At 46.1% G+C, this 17,635-nt stretch overlaps 1 long non-coding RNA gene across 2 annotated transcripts; it reads right to left on the minus strand.

The window, feature by feature from the left end:
• Window positions 1-630: 630 nt before the first annotated feature.
• LOC148810631 (uncharacterized) lies at window positions 631-3,682 on the minus strand. 2 transcript variants are annotated; one of them, XR_016086616.1, is made up of 4 exons: window positions 3,565-3,682; window positions 2,186-2,287; window positions 1,989-2,098; window positions 631-1,269 (listed from the first exon to the last, which is right to left on the minus strand). It is a non-coding gene; the product is annotated as an uncharacterized LOC148810631 (long non-coding RNA). The 2 variants fall into 2 exon arrangements; XR_016086615.1 differs by having other exon boundaries at window positions 631-1,880.
• Between the last annotated feature and the right edge of the window lie 13,953 nt (window positions 3,683-17,635).

Below are 17,635 nucleotides of genomic sequence, written 5' to 3' on the forward strand. Positions count from 1 at the left end.
TGGCGTTTAGCGTGACATAGTCTTGCAGGCATCGTGCTGTCTCACTGCAATACTATACCGCTGGAGGAAACAGTAGTAGTAGTATAAAGCGACATTTTTTGTCAAACTTTTGACAGGTACCACGCACCCTTTTTCCAGCCAATGGGAGTCCGCTGTGGGTGGATGTCCCGCCCCCTTGCCAGCCAATGGCGTGTTGTTATGTGTGCATGTCACGCCCCCTTAGGAGCCAATGGTGTGTCGTTAAGGGTCAGAACTCCCGCCTTCCCCTCCCTGGCCGGTCGGTCCGGAGCCTCAGGGTCCAAAAGCCCCAAGGCTGCGCATCCCTCGCTTTAGGTGTGTGAAAGTGTGTATTGGTTTGGAAGGGGACCATGTCTGCAGCGGGGTTGAGTGCGCTCTATTATAACCCTAGGGAATCGGGTAGTTACGGCGGCGCGGGGAGTCTGGTGATGGCCGCGAGATCCCGGGGTGTGAGCGGCACCAGCCGCGGTCGGGTGGCCGGGGTGCTTATACGCTGCACAAGCCGTGTCTCAGAGGCATCAGGGTTGTAAGCAAACACACACACACTGACTGCGTAAAGTCTCACGGAAAGAACTCGCAGGACAAACACCATGTGAAATGTGAACCGCTTTATTTCAACAGTGGGTTTTCAAACACAGAAACAGCGCAGTACACTTTTTACACAAGTTACAGACTCCTGTTTGCAAGTATGTGAAATGTGAACCGCTTTATTTCAACAGTAGGTTTCAAACACAGAAACATCGCAGTACAAATGCGTTACCGGCTCCTGTTTGCATTCAACAATTAAATGTTGGTGCGGAAAATTAGTTCAGAACGCGTAACCACCACCCCAACATTGCTGAGAAACTTTGAGGCATCTGAAAAAGCATTCATAACCCCCTTCCGCTCCCCATGTCTAAAGCCATGCGAACCACACTGGGCGATCCGATCTAACAGAGCAAAAAAATTTGCCTGCGTAATCAGCGGGATGGTGTTACCACAGGTTCTGTGCAAAACACACTGTATTTTGGAATACACACTGTAGAACCCCCCAGGCTTCTGTTTCTGATCTGAAAACATCAGATCCGCAATAATTTCATTCAAGTTCTTGACATACACATCTATCTCTTTAACAAATTTAAGGACATTAGCATTCGACTCTTTGTTTTGCATATCAGGCTTTGTAGAGAGAAGTGTATAAAGCACTCTTAGTAAGAATTCAGACGTATACATTCGAAATTCTTCATTCTTCGGACGATGGCACACCCGGGTCTGTAAAACAGAGTGAAAGCTGTATTCACATTTTACATAGATCTTTTTTTTTGCGCCTGTAAAAATAAGAATAGTGTTTCTTTTGCAACGCATCAAAAGTCACGGCTACTAATTTTTCATCCAGCTGTTCAAGTATGGTGTGTACATGCGCGTATGGGGAGCGGTCGTCAATTATGTTTTTCAGCAACTGTTTTATGTCCCGCTCAGTGTCATTTGTAATGGTGTACGAACCCAGACACCTGGTGGTGTACAGAACAGCCGATAAAATTTGGGCTAAACTGAGAGACTTATAAATTTCTAAAGCGGCAACCGTCACATCTTCAAACCCATCTGTGTACCCGACAGACAGGTGTATGACCACGCTGACCGGGATGATCAATCAAACAGGCCGGGCAGTCATCAACCAGAACCCCCTTTAAACAGTGTTTGAAGATGCAATAAACTACTGCTTTCACAATCTGGGCCATAACATCGGGCTCATTAGGGACATCGTTAGCTAAACCTGGTTGGGCATCAGCTTTATTAACATTTGGTCGAACACACAAGCATAGACACGAAACATTCAGTTGTGCTGGTAGTCTGAAGATTGACCCGTCGACCTCCTCTTTATTCTATTAAAGGAAAAAGAAAAGGAAGGCTTAACAAAATAGAAATGCTTTGTACCTAAAATATCGAGCATTTAACGCACTTTTGAGCTAAAGTTTTTCGTTAATATTTACCATTTGTAGCGAGGTATCATCGCTAACACCCGGCAGATCTTCAATATCTGGTACCCCATCTGAACTCACACGCCCGCCGCTGTCACCCCATCACAGGGGTCGGGTTTTTGCTAAAAAGAAGACCAAGTATTAAAATGACATACACTAAGCGCCGATACAACAATTCCACGATCAGAAAAAATATTTTAGCCACCTACCTCTTCACTTTGTAGAGCAGCGGACCCCGGTGTTTCTCCACACAAAGAAGCCATCTTCGCAGCTCCCAACAACGGGTGGTGTCTGACAGCTCCAGGGGCGCGCTGCGAAAAGTATTCACTTATCAGTTTATAAGTTTTAAACTTTAAAAGTATTAACACACAACACAAACACAAATGATGTGTTTGACCAGACAAGAAATTTTGAACACGCGGGGTTGGTCTTAAAGTTATAAAATAATGTAATAAGACACAGCTTATTTTTAATAACACATTCGCGACAGCTTTTTTAGAAAGTTTGAAATAAATTTCCACACACCGCAAGCATAAAAGTCTTTAAGGTATTAACAGGCAACAAATGATGGGTGTTGTTCTTTATACTTTAACGGATTGATCTTAAAGTTTTAAAATCACGTATTAGAGATATTTTTGGTGGGGGGTCGGCGTCACGGTAGTTAAAGGCTCTGGAATGCAGAGTTGGGGTGGGGGGTTAAAATTGACCTCAGCGTGAAAGTTTATAAAATTTTTAAATTTTAAGCGGGTACAATTAACAGTGACAATAAACGGACGGATATAGGAGTTATAGTTTTTCATTTGTTTTAAATGCTGTTTTGTATATACATTTTATATTCATGTAAAGTTTTCTAATTTACAATCACCACATGTATTTCACGCAAAAATGTTCTTAACATCGCATCCCAAAAAAATAAAACCTCAAAACGTCAAGCTTGGTTTGTGAACACGTCGCTATAAAGAATAGATACATTTTCTTATAGCGTTACCGTTAATAAAAAACATTTTGCTTAATAATATTCTTAGTGGTCTGTTGGTGAATCAAACACAGACACCGAGGCACATTTTCACCACGTTTTAACCGCTATGAAATTTAGACACTGTTGTATGTCTTAAAATAATATAGATTTTAACATTATAACGGTGTAAAACGTTTTCTAAAATGTTTCTTAAAATAATTTCTACAGACCAGTACGTGCACGCCCAATGATACCTAAGATTAATGGTTTTATGGGGGGGCCATGTGTGTTTCTTAGAAGAGAATGTTTATCGGTTTGGGGTATAAGTACCAGCGGTGTAACAGGCGAAGTTTTGGATGGATTCCAATTCTTACAGTCTCGCGTTATCGACTAACTCGTCAGAATGGATCACACCGATCAATTACAACAGTCTGAAGATAGTCTATTTACAGACTTAACACTTTTCGATTTGATAGACGAAGACGAGGACTCTCGTATATCTGTTATGTATATCTGGCTTATTGTGAGAAAATTACAACGTCACGTTGCATGTCTCATGTTAGCTATAGTTGCAAAACATTGTATAATATTTGTATACTAGGCAATATTGAATTATTATAATGGAATTACCAGGGAGTTGTTCCGTAATGTGTTCGTGACTGTGTGTATCCATTCATTTCCATTAGCCCCGAAAACAACAACTCTAAAAAGACCAGTTACGGCACAACCCAACACTGGTGAGTAATTACGACAATGCTTTGAATAACGCTTTACGACCATGTGAGTCTTAAAGACACAGGGGTTCTTTCTCCACACCAATACACGTATGTGTCTATTCCACAGACGTGGGCGAAGGGACAAGTCGCTACACATTTAAAAAACCTCGTTTCGGTTTACAATACCACCGCAAAACCTTGTGGAGACACATGCAGATGTTCACGTTATACCAGAGGGTGCAGAGTATATTATCAGATCGCCTGGAAGAAGAGGTCGGTATTATATAAAACATTTTTTTAGCATGCCCATTTAAACGTGTCTATAATAAAAATTCCCACCATTTTTCTATTTTTTGGTAATTTGCGGCGTTGAGTTCTTTCACTAATGGTATTTTCCCTCTCCGTGCAGAACCCAAACCTTCAAAAAATAAACTGCGATGCCGCGCTAACACGTTAACGGGGTCAACGAGCTCAAAACATCTCAAATCAACAACCAAAGGTTAATATAATTTAAGCATGGTCAAGATGTGTTATGATCCACTTACGGCAACCGTTACTTCTTTTGTTAGAATGTTAATTCGTTGAAAGATCCTAGTTCGCGTAGTTTTTTGTTTGGGGGTGTTAAAAAGCCTTATTTTAAAACTGCTTAGCCTTTAAAGTGCCATGGGTCTATATGCCGTTAACCATGCCGCTTGACCCAGTAGCGCCACCACAGTCTTAAAGGAAACTGGTGTAACAACATGTCTGGGTAACTTGTTCCATTCACCCGCAGCCCTTTGTGTAAGGATGCGCCACATGTGTGGCGTTTTTATCATAGTTATCGTAGTTTTCTGAATTTAACCGTTTAGAACGCATTGATTGTTGTGTTGAAAAGTCTTTTATTTTTATCACAGTGAAGTTTTCTGATTTTGAGATATGGAGCATTGGCGTGGTATTAAAAAGTCTTTTATTTATTCACTCAGCAGCTGTATCGACGAGCGGCGAAACAAATGTGGCAGAAACGTCGGACCCTAAGGTGGTGACCGCATCGAAGGCGGCTGTTAATACTCTGCCCAAAACCAAACGTGTCAAGCCTTTGGAGCGAAATAATAATGCAATTAGAGACTTGGTGTTTGGTGATGTGCGAGATTCAGTGCGGTATATTACACAGTTAGTATCAACGGTGGGCACTAATGAGGTGGATAAAAAGCGTGATTTAGAGAATCTAAGAGCCGCTTTAGCACGTGTACATTCCGTGTTTCCAAAGCCGATCCAGGTTTACGCTGCTAGCCTCTTAGACGTATTTTCTAAAGAGGATGCCACTCTAAACTCTGGATTTCATTACCTGATAATGCTATTTCATGGTTCATTGGCGAAGACCCATAGGGATAAATGGCTAAACATGCGGTCTAAAAATTGTTTAAAAGACCGACCGCTTGCCAACATCAAGCGTTTGTACATTAATAAAAGAATTAAACTGTCAAAAGCATGTTTGTTGCATCGCAAAAGATTCAGAGAGAGGCATCAGATTTCCTAAGGGCCGCCAGAACCACGCAATGAGAATGCAGTGGTAGAAAATAACTTAATGCCCGGGGGTGCTGTAGCAGAACAGGATGTCGGTAACTTTGAAAACCGAGAACCGGTTGTGCTGAACGATCTGAATCAGGTTGGTGGCGGTGCAGGGGCGAAAAGAGACCCCTTAGTTTTCCTGGAGCGTATACGTAGTTATAACAGGTCTTATAATAATTTTAGAGCAACAGAGCACCATGAAGAATTTCGTTTTGTTAATCTTGACAGAATAGCCTCGTATGTACAGGCTATAGACGCTGTGCATGGTGCAGTCCAGAGAATATTGGATGAACTTTCTCCAAACATCGGGGCGAATGATTTTGTACAGCTGCGTTTGACTGCGGGTGGTTTTAACAAACCTTTGTTCTCACGCAGGAGACACCCCGGAGAATTAAATGCTGCCGATTTTTTAAGCCACATCTCAGACCTCTTAAAGAGCCACACAGAAGTTATCACTGATGACAGCCTCCGATTAGTGGTGACGATAGTTAGGAATATGCAGGGGGGTGCCCGCCGAAGATTTAAATCTGTTCTGTACAGCCGGGTACTTGCTCGGAAAAAAGCGCACCTTATAGACTTACATTACACGGGGGGTAATCTGTGTTTCGCCAGGAGTGTGTACGGTTTGTTGAATGAAGGTTGTACCGATGGGGAAATGTTACAGGGCGCTAAACGAATGCACAAAGAGTTGGGTTTTCCAGAGAATCGGAAAATTAGTTTGTCATACATTACCGCTTTTGAAAAACATTTAAAGGTGGTCATTAAAATTTTGTACCACGACCAGGGTGATTGGAAATATTTTACAACGGGGCCCACACCACCAAATTCTAAAATACTTTTTGTTCTACTGCATGAAGAGCATTTTTACGGGGTTTTAAATATTAAAGCTTTTGTGGGGGCGGCGTATTTTTGCACTAACTGCCATGCGGCGTATAGCCACAAGAACGCACACGCCTGTGTTAAAGCTTGTAAAACCTGTTTAGATCCCCAGTGTTGCGAAACTGATGCAGAAATTCAGAATTGCCCGGCCTGTAAGGTCTTTTGTTGTAGCTCTCAGTGTTTGGCGAGACACTTTCAGAATGCGGCGACGGGTGTTGGTAAGTGTGAGCGCAGGGTCTTTTGTGAGAAATGTGGGGTTTATAACCTCGCAAGTCACAAATGTAAAGAGAAACTGTGCTCGCGTTGTAACAACGTGATCGACACCCCTGACTTTCAAACAAGTACATTTTTTTCGACTTTGAATGCATGCAAGAAACGGGGACACACATACCAAATTACGTCCACGCCCTTCATATTGACAATAAACGAAGCTGTGAATTCTATGGTGAAACTTGTCTAAAGGATTTTGTGTGTAAATTTATCGATAGACGTTTCAAAAACAATACGTTCATATCGCACAATGGCAAGGGATATGACAATTACCTAGTAATCAGACAGTTGTTAGATGAAAAGATGGACGTTGAACTAATTAATCAGGGTGGTAAGATAATGTGTATGACCGTAAAAGCTCTGAACATCAGATTTATTGATTCTCTAAGCTTTCTACCTATGAAATTAAGCAAACTGCCGGCAGCCATGGGGTTCCCCGGGGGTAAGGGTCATTTTCCACACTTGATGATCACTTCCGAAAACCAAAATTATGTTGGCCCGATGCCGCCGCCAGAACGTTATGGTGTTAACTACATGCTGCCGAGCGAGAAAGCAGAGTTTTTGGTTTGGTATGAAGATTGCAAGGGAAGTGTCTTTAACTTACAGAGAGAGTTGAAACGCTACTACAAGTTGGATGTGGCAATTCTAAGAGAAGGCTGTGTCAGGTATTGGGACAAGGTCATGAATATGACCAGACAGACACGCGTGACTGAGTCAGGGGCCTGCGTTGTGTGCATCGACCCCTTTCAGTTTGTGACCATCGCTAGTATCTGCATGGCCATGTTCAGACTTATGTTCTTACAGGAAGAGACGATAGCGTTGCTACCCCATGACAATTACCACCGCCAGCAAAAATGATTTTCTACACCCAGCATTCAGTGGCTTATGTACATCGTACACACAGAGCCCGTTAAAATCCAACATGCGTTAACCACGGCCAGTGAGTTCAAGGTTGGACCATATTTTCTGGATGGTTATGCTGTAATTGACGGAGTACAGACAGCCTTTGAGTTCAACGGTTGCTTTTTTCACGGTTGTAGCGTTTGTTATTGTGAAAACGATTTTAATCCGCTGACAAACACTACTTTTGGTTGGTTGTACAGAAAGACGATGGTGAAAATTAATTTTCTCAAAATGAGAGGTTTTAACGTGCGTGTTTTGTGGGAGCACGAGTTCAGAGACATGCTTGTTGAAAATGGAGACTTGGGTAAATTTCTAACACCTGCTCAGTTACCAGAGCCTCTGCAACTGCGCGATTCGCTTTTTGGGGGGAGAACAAATGCTATTTGTTTGCATTACACAGCGCAGCCCGGTGAAAAAATTCATTACTATGATTTCACCAGTCTGTATCCGTTTGTGAACAAAAATAAAAAATACCCACTGGGGCACCCCCGAATAATATATAACAACTTTGGAGATTTAAAACAATATTTCGGTTTAGCGAAGGTGAAAGTTTACCCACCCAGACGTTTGTACTTTCCAGTTCTTCCAACCAGAATTGACAAAAAACAGTTTTTCACACTGTGTCGTACGTGTGCTGAAACAAAACAGACCACTCCCTGAGAGCGCAGTGATGAAGATCGCACCTTGAGTGGTGTCTGGTGCACCCCTGAATTACAGATGGCCTTAGATCTGGGGTATAGAGTGTGTAAAATTTACGAAATTTGGCATTTCGAAAAGGCCTCACATGATCTTTTTTCCGATTACATCAAACTGCATCTGAAAGGGAAACAGGAAGCTTCGGGGTTTCCAGAGTGGTGTACAGATGTCACGAAACAACAAAGATATATCAGCAAATATTATGAAAAAGAGGGTGTCCGGCTGGACCCCGGCAACATTAAAAGGAATCCAGCCAAAAGACAGCTTTGAAAACTTGCCTCGAACCGTTTGTGGGGCAAGTATGGGCAAAGAGACAATTTACCACAGACCACCATCGTGAGAAACCCCGATGAATTGTTCAGGTACTTATTTACGCCATATCATGAGGTGTCAGCCTGCGAGTTTATCAATGAAAACACAGCCTGTGTTACGTGGAAACACACTGAACACCACTATACAGGCCATTCAAACACTAACATTTTCATCGCTAGCTTTACAACCGCCTATGCCCACTTGGAGTTATACAACCTGCTAAATGCTTTGCAAGGCCGCTGTCTGTACCACGACACAGATTCCGTTATCTTTGTGAGCCGGGAGGGTGAGTGGAATCCGGGGCTGGGTGACTATTTGGGTGAGCTGACCAGTGAAATCGATGCTGGACAACACATCACCGAGTTTGTGTCAACAGGACCCAAGTCGTACGGGTACAAGCTGTCTGGCGGGAAAGCCTGTTTAAAGGTGAAAGGCATTACGCTCAATGTGAACAATTGTGAAAAAGTTAACTTTGAGAGTCTGGACTTGGTTTTTGACTATGGCGTCAACCCTTATGCAGAGTGCCGGGAATTTAAACACATTTCTATTCAACAGCCGATGATCGTGCGTGTTAAAAAGGATTGGCGCATTGAGACCCAGAAAACCCAGAAGGTGGTGTACGACAAGCAGGTGCTGCAAGAAAATTTGACACCGTTGCCCTACGGATATTAACACGATGGATGTCAGGTTAAAACACCCTTTTTCATGCATTTTGTCCGGACCCTCGAATTGCGGTAAAAGTTATTTGATAAAACAACTCTTGGAGAATGGTGATACCGTTATGACTCGTAAACCCGAAAACATAGTCTGGTGTTACAGCTGCTGGCAACCTCTATACGCTGAGTTGCTTGTGAAATTTCCATACATTCAATTTATAGAAGGACTACCGACGTTGTTTTCCGACCACCAGCTACTGCTGCCGGGTAGAGTAAATTTGATTATAGTTGATGATTTGATGGAGTCTGCGTGTGAAAATAATGAGATAGAAAAAGCTTTTACCAAATACGTACACCACCAAAACCTCAGCATCATGTATATCGTCCAAAATGTGTTTTGTCAAGGCCGGAAAAGTAGAACCATAGCGTTAAATACAAAGTACATGGTGCTGTTTAAAAACCCTAGAGATAAACTACAGATTACAACCCTGTCCCGGCAGATGTACCCTGGTAAAGCCAAATTTTTTTTGGAAGCGTTCGATGACGCTACTAAAAAACCTTTCAGTTACTGGTTGGTGGATTTAAATGCTGACACCCCAGATGACTATCGCTTGCGAACAGGTCTTTTCCCCCCAGATGTACCCACGGCTTATGTTTTTAAATAATCTAAAAGTCGGTGATCTCGCAACCACAGACTCAGTCGAAAAAACACGTTCGGGGCGTCATCATGTCTTCACGCGTTCGGAGAAACCTGACTCTCTTACATTTTCTGGTAAAAGCCGCACCCAATCAAATGATCTTGTACAGGCCATAGCTGAAATCGCCTTGAATACCTTGAAAGGGAACATACCGTTATCTGCTAAGCAGTTTGGGACCCTGAAGAGAAAGCGTAAGCTTATAAAGACTTTGAGTCGAAAGGGTCTTTCTCTTAAAAGAAAGAGACTCTTGGTGAACCAGTCCGGCGGTTTTATCTGGACCCTATTGAGTATTGCAGTACAATTGATTACGGGGCTTCTACAACGTCAATAATGGAGCACGCTGAAAAAATGTACCTGGTACCTCAGAAACAGCTCGATCGACTCCGAGAGCAGTCTGGGCTCGAAAGCGATGTGAGAAAAATAACAACCTGCCGGTTGGATGATGAAATGAGAGACATTCTTCAGAACTCACATCTGGCCGAATATGAAAAAGTGAAATTGTACAGTCAGGTGTTACAATGGTATTTGACATTAGTACGCCAGGAGACTTCCGAAAAGGGGACTTTAACTGTTGTACTACCGGAAAATGCACCCGCCGAGCTATCACGCACGTTAGCACAACCGCCGTCATCGAGCGACGCTGACTTTGGGTATATTTTGGACAGCGTGTCTCAGCGGTTCCGGAGAAATGCAGAGATATTGTTGAAGACCATGGTCCGCAATGAACCATTAATAGCCTGGAATGAAAAAGGGAAATTTGTGTACAAGGGGGCACCTGTTGAGGGCTCTCACATGATTGATCTTGTCAGGGCTCTCACACAGCAGCAACCAGTTGCGGTCGGTAAGAAGCCAAAAGGTTGGGATGTGTTCATGGAGGCTATGGCAGAAATCAACGTGCCGGGCACCCTGCTAGCCAACGCTGGTAACCGAGAGCTACTTGAAAAGCTCAAGGCTACCCCGCTGGGGTGTGCAGCGTCGGTCAAAACTTTAAAACAACCGGTAGAGTTGTCGACAGTCGACCCGGTCTCTAAGATAACCGCTGAAAGGAGACAATCATTAATACCTCGACCCACATGGTTGTCTTTGTAACATTTTTTCTCTGGGTATGTGTGTTTGTGATAAATGACTTGAAATGTATATTAAAAAGCGTGAGCAATATAGTTAAAAATGTTTGTAATAAAATGGCTTGGATGTAACATGTATTAAAAAAAGCTTGAGTGCTATAACCGCGAATGTATAATAAAAATATTGTATTGATTTTAATTCATGTTTTGTGTTCTTTTTTAAATAATAACCACACAGACAATGAAATGGTTCGATTTCATTTTTATTTTAGACGGTCGATTAACATTTATGACATGTTTTAAATTGTCGTAAACACCCGCATAATTGAACATTCGTATTTTCAAATGGCTTAAAAGGGTACAGGGGTCTCCTTCTCACACGGCGTCTGTTTTTCAGAAACATTTCCACCATGCGGTCATTCTGGATTGCATTCGTAGAATAAAGTTCTAAAATGTTTCTAAAAGATAAGCCTTTACATCTATGGTATAGAAAAAAGACGCAATGTAGACCGCAGGTCACCGCAAAAGAATCTTGCAATTGTCTGTTGTTGTAAAATATGGAATTAGCATTTCTGTTTAAGAAATCAATAATGTTCTTGGGAAAGAAAAAAGGCTTCGGGTGAAAATCCGTAGGAGTCGAAAATTCTGCTCCCCCGTCATCGGGTAAGTAAATAGCAAGCCAGTGTTCACCGGGGCGGTCGTGTGGGTGAGTATTAACTATTAAACTCAGAGGGCGCCGCGCCAGTCTCTCGCGCGGTAGGGCATCACTGGGGAACACGCCTAGAAAACTGTCTCAGGTGTAGTGGTCTCGGGTTAGAATGTCTTCCAGCTGTTTGGTGTTCATCTTTATGTGCAGGTTGTGTGGCCTCCCGTGCTTTTTAGCTGAAGTCGTAAATGACTTGACGTCTCATATCAAGCTCTATCACGTTGTCGAACAGTGCATACACAACCATGTTAACTGTAGTGGGTAGCGGTTGCGTGAAGCGTATTTCAGCTCTCAGATTACCTGTTTTGATAAGTGAATAATGACCTGTGCACTGGTCGTCGGGGCTGAGATTGAAAGCGAACAATGTGTAACCGTGCGCGTACTCCTCGCGGTCCACCAGAAGTGGTTTGTCTTTCAGACGCTTCCCGGATGTTTCCACCAGATTAAAATATTCACGGACGCAATGTCTGGAAGTCTGGTTGAAGCGGTTTAGTGGGGATTTGTTCACCATCAGCGTAGAGAGCCAGAAAGTTAACGTTGTAGTGTTTAAAATTGAAGGGGTTTTGTGTAAAACTGCCGCTGAATGCCGCGTTGTCCACAAACCCCAAAATTACCACTTTGGGTAACTGCCCGAGAAAGAGGTTTTCTTGGTCACACACACAGCTCCCTACAGGCAGACTGAAGACTTTCATCTGCACGCGGTCTATGGGATATTTAGTGTTGGCCGTCAGGAGTGCTTCGGTGTGTCCCAGTCTGACCCCGGGTGACACTCTGACTCTTTTCACAAACAAAGATACAGAGAGTACGCTCAGTTTGTGTTCTCCGACATTGTTCATTAAGCAGGAAGCATCTCTGTTTTATTTTCAGGTCTACGCCATTCAGTAGTAGTTTGTCCTGAAAAAACAGGTCTGCGTGAATGTGACCCAGGAGCTCCAGTTTTCGGCTTTGCGTCGTGTATGATGCTCTTTTTCGGAACCCCTGATTGGGGCCGTCCAAAATTGTGGACTCGTGTTGCCCGGCTGTGTCTTTGTAAAAGAGCCCTGTTGAATACTGCGTCTTCAGCGTCTCTTCACTGTAGTTCAGGACAGACTCTATAAAGGCTCTGTAAGGATAGCAGTTGTTGCTGTGGCTGATCAATCGGTCTCCTACGGTGATGTCAACCTGGCTGAAGATGGCAGCGATGGGGTAATTCACCAGACTCACACAGGCTGCCGCATCAATGTCCCGACCGTCTGCTTCCGTTATTTTACAGGTCAAATAGAGCAGCGTGTTGTTTAAATCTAAATAATCTTCTCCGTTGCCTGCGACATAGAACTCCAGAGGTGCGTTTTCCGTTAGGGCCGTGAGGGGTGGAACTATATAAAATGTAATGTAAAAGCTTTTCTCGATGCTTGTTTGGGTAGGAGCTAATTGAAATATGTCCAGCTCTGACTTGGCGCATTCTGCAGACCCGTGTGAACAAAAGCCATATTTAAAATATGTCTCGTTTCGTATCTCGTTGATTGCGGTGTGTCACGCCCTTCTTGGTCGACTTGAAGCTTTTATGAGTTGACTGTCTGCGCTTAGCCGTTCTTTTATCAGGTTTCGGAGGCCCCCGACGGTGAGATGATGACGTCTGTCTTTTTCTCTTGACACCCCTGCGGATGTATGCTAGACCCGAACCTTCCTGCTGATGTGCAGCCACCTTAGACATGACCGTGCTTGTAACATTGCTGACCATGTTTTTGGCGATGTTTTTAGCCGCCGATGCCACGTGCGGCTTAGCTATTTCAAACCCTCGTTTCAGAAAAGGCACGGCTTTTCTAAATAGCGCTCTGAAAATACCCCCGATACCCGCGCCGTACTGAACCAGTAGCCCTGAAAATCCTGGTAATCCATAACCAGCCTGTTGTTTGTAGTAGTGCGTATACAAAGAAGGATCCCCGTAGCTCTTGATGACCGTCATCCTTTTAGATGTTTGTCGCTTTCACAGGTCTGAAATGCAGCTTGACAATGACCTTTCCAAATGCAAATGACATGTGCTCGTTTTGATCCGTCTTTATTTCAATAGTGATGTTGTGAAAATGATCGATGCTCACCGGCACGTAATTGGGTTTGTTGTACAATACTGTGACGAATTCACCATCCACACCTCTGAAGGGCACACAACGCAAAAGCGGTGCGTAGACGTCGCCTATTAACTGGTGTTCTATGATATCGGTGTATATATACATGGTGTTAAATCCGCCAGTCATATTGACGGGGTGCGGTGATTTTACACTTCCGACACCCAATTTGAAACCCAACATCCTCTCCAGGCGGTTATGCACCTGTATAACAAACCGTTTATCACTAACAATCCTTACCGACCGGCTAATGGGGTTGTATTTAAGACTTACGGCCGTTAACTTGGATTTTTCCACAGCCCGTTTCATTTCATGCAAGAGCTGCTCGATGTTGCTGTAGTACCCTCTCGGTAAGGTACATGTCCATATAGTTTTGAGCTCATCGCTGACGAACAGAAAAACTTCATCTTCATCAAAAGTGTTTAGTGTATGCGAATAGTGCAGCTCGACCAGGCCCACTTCCCAGCTCCCGTCCAGGTCAATCGCCTTTGCCAGATGCTCTGTGAAGTACGCTTTGGTGTTCTTTGGAAACATCTTTGAGGATGAATTACTGGCCAGCGTCACATAGAAACCATTGGGGTTCATTTTTCACCACCTCTATATGTCTCGGACCTCGGAAGCCTTTACCCAACCTTTGAATTTATCGCTCCAGCCGCGCCATTTTACCAAAAGCTGTTTGTTTTTGCCACGACCCCTGGCTGCTAAAATCTTTTGGATGCAGTAGACGTTCTCAACAGCGGGGTTTATCCTCTGTAGCTCTTCTGCATAGAAGGAGCCCTTAATGTCTTTGCCTGCGTAGTCCTGCAGTTTGTAATAGGGTCTCAGAGCCGAGGTCTGCTCTTTGACAATGAAAATTTCATCAGTGAAGGTCTGTTCATATCCCTTCTCAAACACTCCCTTTATTTTGGACACCCACACGCGATCACCCACATTAAATGAAAACTTTGACGTGGTGTTCGTCATAGACCGTTCTCCACACCTCAAGGGAGTTGTCGGACATAACAGAAGCCAGGGTTCGTTTAATAGTCGTGTGGTAACTATAGTTATAAGCGTAAATAAGATCTGATAGGACGTCGACATATCGTTTTTGTGTGTCAGGTACCTCCACATTTTTGTTTTAATAGTTCTGTTAAACCTCTCGACCACGCTAGCCATCATGAATCATGATCCAGAATCATGCTGGAGCGTAGGAGGGGTCCACTCTTCCGGAGTGGGAATCCTCCTCGGAAACACAGAGATGGCGCTGGTTTCCTCCTTCTCGGTGGTGCAGGGCCGGATCCTGGTTGCAAACATCGACTGGAGGGGGCAGAAGTTGAGAGCGATTAACGTCTATGCTCCGACGGAACCCTCTATCCGGAAGGAAGTGTTTGCTGACCTGGCCAGCTGCTGCACCACCAACAGACAGGTGGTGCTCGGCGGGGACTTCAACGTCGACCGGGAGAAGGGGAGCGACGCTAGCTCGGCAGAGCTGGAGTCGCTACTCAAGCAGTTCTCCCTGGTAGACGGCTTCAGACGGTGCCGCCCTAACGACGCCGGAACGACTTGGAAAAACTCCCGGGGAGTGTGCAGCCGCCTGGACTACATCTTCCTGCACACGACCTGCTCCCTGGAGTCGGCGACGGTGTCCCCGGCGTGGTATTCCAACCACGAGCGCTTGACGGTGGTGGCTAACACCAGCCTGCCGGCATTCGGTCGTAGGTACTGGAAGCTGAACCGGGAGATACTGGAGGAAGACGACTTCAGGGCACTGTTCCGGAAAGACTACGCGAGCTGGGTCGATCTGAGGGACGGCTACAGCTCCGTGGTGGAATGGTGGGAGTCGGTGACGGACAGGACACGAACCCTGGCGCAGACGTACTGCAGACGGAAGGCGGCCAGGGAGAGGAAGGAAGCTGCACGACTCCAGAGACAACTCGAGGAGGAGTACAGCTCGGCTAACGGGGGAGGAGCCTTCAATTCAGCCCGGGCACGGGACCTGAAGGAGAGGCTCCGCAAACTGCACACCGAGAAAGCCAAGGCTTTCCTGGTCAAGGCACAAAGGGAGAATTATGAAAATAATGAAACCTGTTCCTCCTATTTCTTCAACCAGGTCCGAGGAGCCCAGAAAAAGAGGGTGATCCACAGCCTGAGACGGGGAGATGGAGAGGAAGTGCTGGATGAGAGCGACAAAGTAGAAGCGGCCACCACTTTCTACAAGGAGCTCTTTTCAGAAAAGCAGACGGAGGTGGAGGCAGGCGATGCTTTTCTTGAGGGGCTGAAGGCACGAGTACCAGAGGAGGTGAGGGAGGACTTGGAGGGTCCGATCACGGCCGTGGAGCTGAAGGCGGCGCTCTTGCCCATGGAGAATGGCAAGGTGCCGGGGCCGGACGGACTCCCCAAGGAATTCTACACCTGCTTCTGGGACACCCTGGCGGCAGATCTGGTGGAAGTGGTGCAGGAGATCTTCCGCCGGGGGAAACTCGGAGACACCATGAGGGAGGGCGTCATCTCCCTGCTCTTCAAGGGAGGAGATGCCGCCGACCTCAAAAACTGGAGGCCGATCACGATGCTCTGCGTGGACGTAAAGATCCTGTCCAAGCTCCTGACCGGCAGACTGAGAACCGCCCTCCCCCACATCATCCACAGCGACCAGACGTGCGGGGTGGAGGGGCGATCCGTCAGCTGGAACCTCCAGCTGACCAGAGACGCCATCGCCTGGGCCGAGGACCGGAACGTGCCCATGATGGTGGTCAGCCTGGACCAGGAGAAAGCCTTCGACAGAGTGAACCACAGCTATCTGTTTAGGGTGCTGGAACTCTTCGGTTTCGGAGAGAGTTTCAGCCGCTGGATTCAGATTCTGTACTCTGACGTGGGCAGCAGAGTGAACGTGAACGGAAACCTGGGGGATTTCATTCCCCAGGAATCCAGAGTATGACAGGGCTGCCCCCTTTCACCCCTTCTCTATGTTCTCTTCACAGAGCCCTTAGCAGAGGCGGTGAGACGGGACCCTGTCATCGACGGCCTGGAGATACCGGGAGGCGCGGGGGAAACCCTGAAGATCTCCCAGTACGCCGACGACACGACGCTGTTCCTGAGGTCGGACAGGGGGTTGAGGAGGGCCCTGCAGGTCATGGAGCAATACTCCAGAGCCTCGGGGTCGAAGCTCAACCGCCGAAAGAGCAAACTGAAGTTCATCGGGCCCTGGAAGCACAGGACGACGGCGCCGGAGCGTCTCGAGCTCTGCACGGAGCCCCTCAGAATACTGGGGGTTTCCTTCCAGAGCCAGGACAACGAGACAAACAACTGGACCGAGAGGATCGCCAGGGTGAACGCGAAGCTGGGTCTGTGGAAAACGCGGTCTCTGTCCTACACAGGGAAAGCGATGGTGTTGAAAGCAGACGTCCTGCCGGCTTTGGTTTACCTGGCGGTGGTGTACCCGCTGCCGGCCAGACTCAGACGAGCGCTGCAAGGGATGATCTTCGGCTTCGTCTGGGGCGGCAAGTACGAGTACATCACGAGAAACCGGATGTGTCAACCGGTCGAGGAAGGGGGTCGAGATGTCCCACATTTCCCCCTGAAACTCGACTGCATCTTTTTCTGCAACCTCTGTCGGGCGCTGCGGGAGCCCATCGGCCACAACTACCAGTACTTTGTCAGGCTGTGGCTCTCTGTCCCGATGAGGCACTTGGTCCAGTGGTCAAACACTTGGCCCAAGGCAGAGAGGCGACCGAAGTTCTACACCCACGCTGTCAAGTGGAGCAGGAGGTACGAGGCCACGAGACAGCCAGAGCTCTGCACCAACCACAGAGCTCTGTACAAAGAGGTGAGGGGGCATCTGGTCGCCGACGAAAGGCTGCAAGTTCCCAGACAAGTCTGGGAAAGGACGCAGCCTAAAGAACTGGACAATCAACTGAAGGACCTCAACTGGATGGCCGTACACAAGAGACTGGCCACCAGAGAGGTCCTCTACAGACACTCGCTCACCAGGAACCCGCATTGCCCCCGGGACACGTGTTTCATCGAGGAGACTCAGGAGCACGTGTTCTGGAGCTGCCCCTTCGCCAAGGCGGTGTGGGGCAGAATGGACAACACCATGCAACTCCTGGAGACGGGTGCGGTGCTCAGTTACCAGTACATTCTGCTGGGGCTGGCACCTACCGGATTCGACA

Source organism: Atractosteus spatula (assembly GCF_055471065.1).
Source record: "Atractosteus spatula isolate fAtrSpa1 chromosome 26 unlocalized genomic scaffold, fAtrSpa1.hap1 SUPER_26_unloc_1, whole genome shotgun sequence".
Taxonomy (NCBI): domain Eukaryota; kingdom Metazoa; phylum Chordata; class Actinopteri; order Semionotiformes; family Lepisosteidae; genus Atractosteus; species Atractosteus spatula.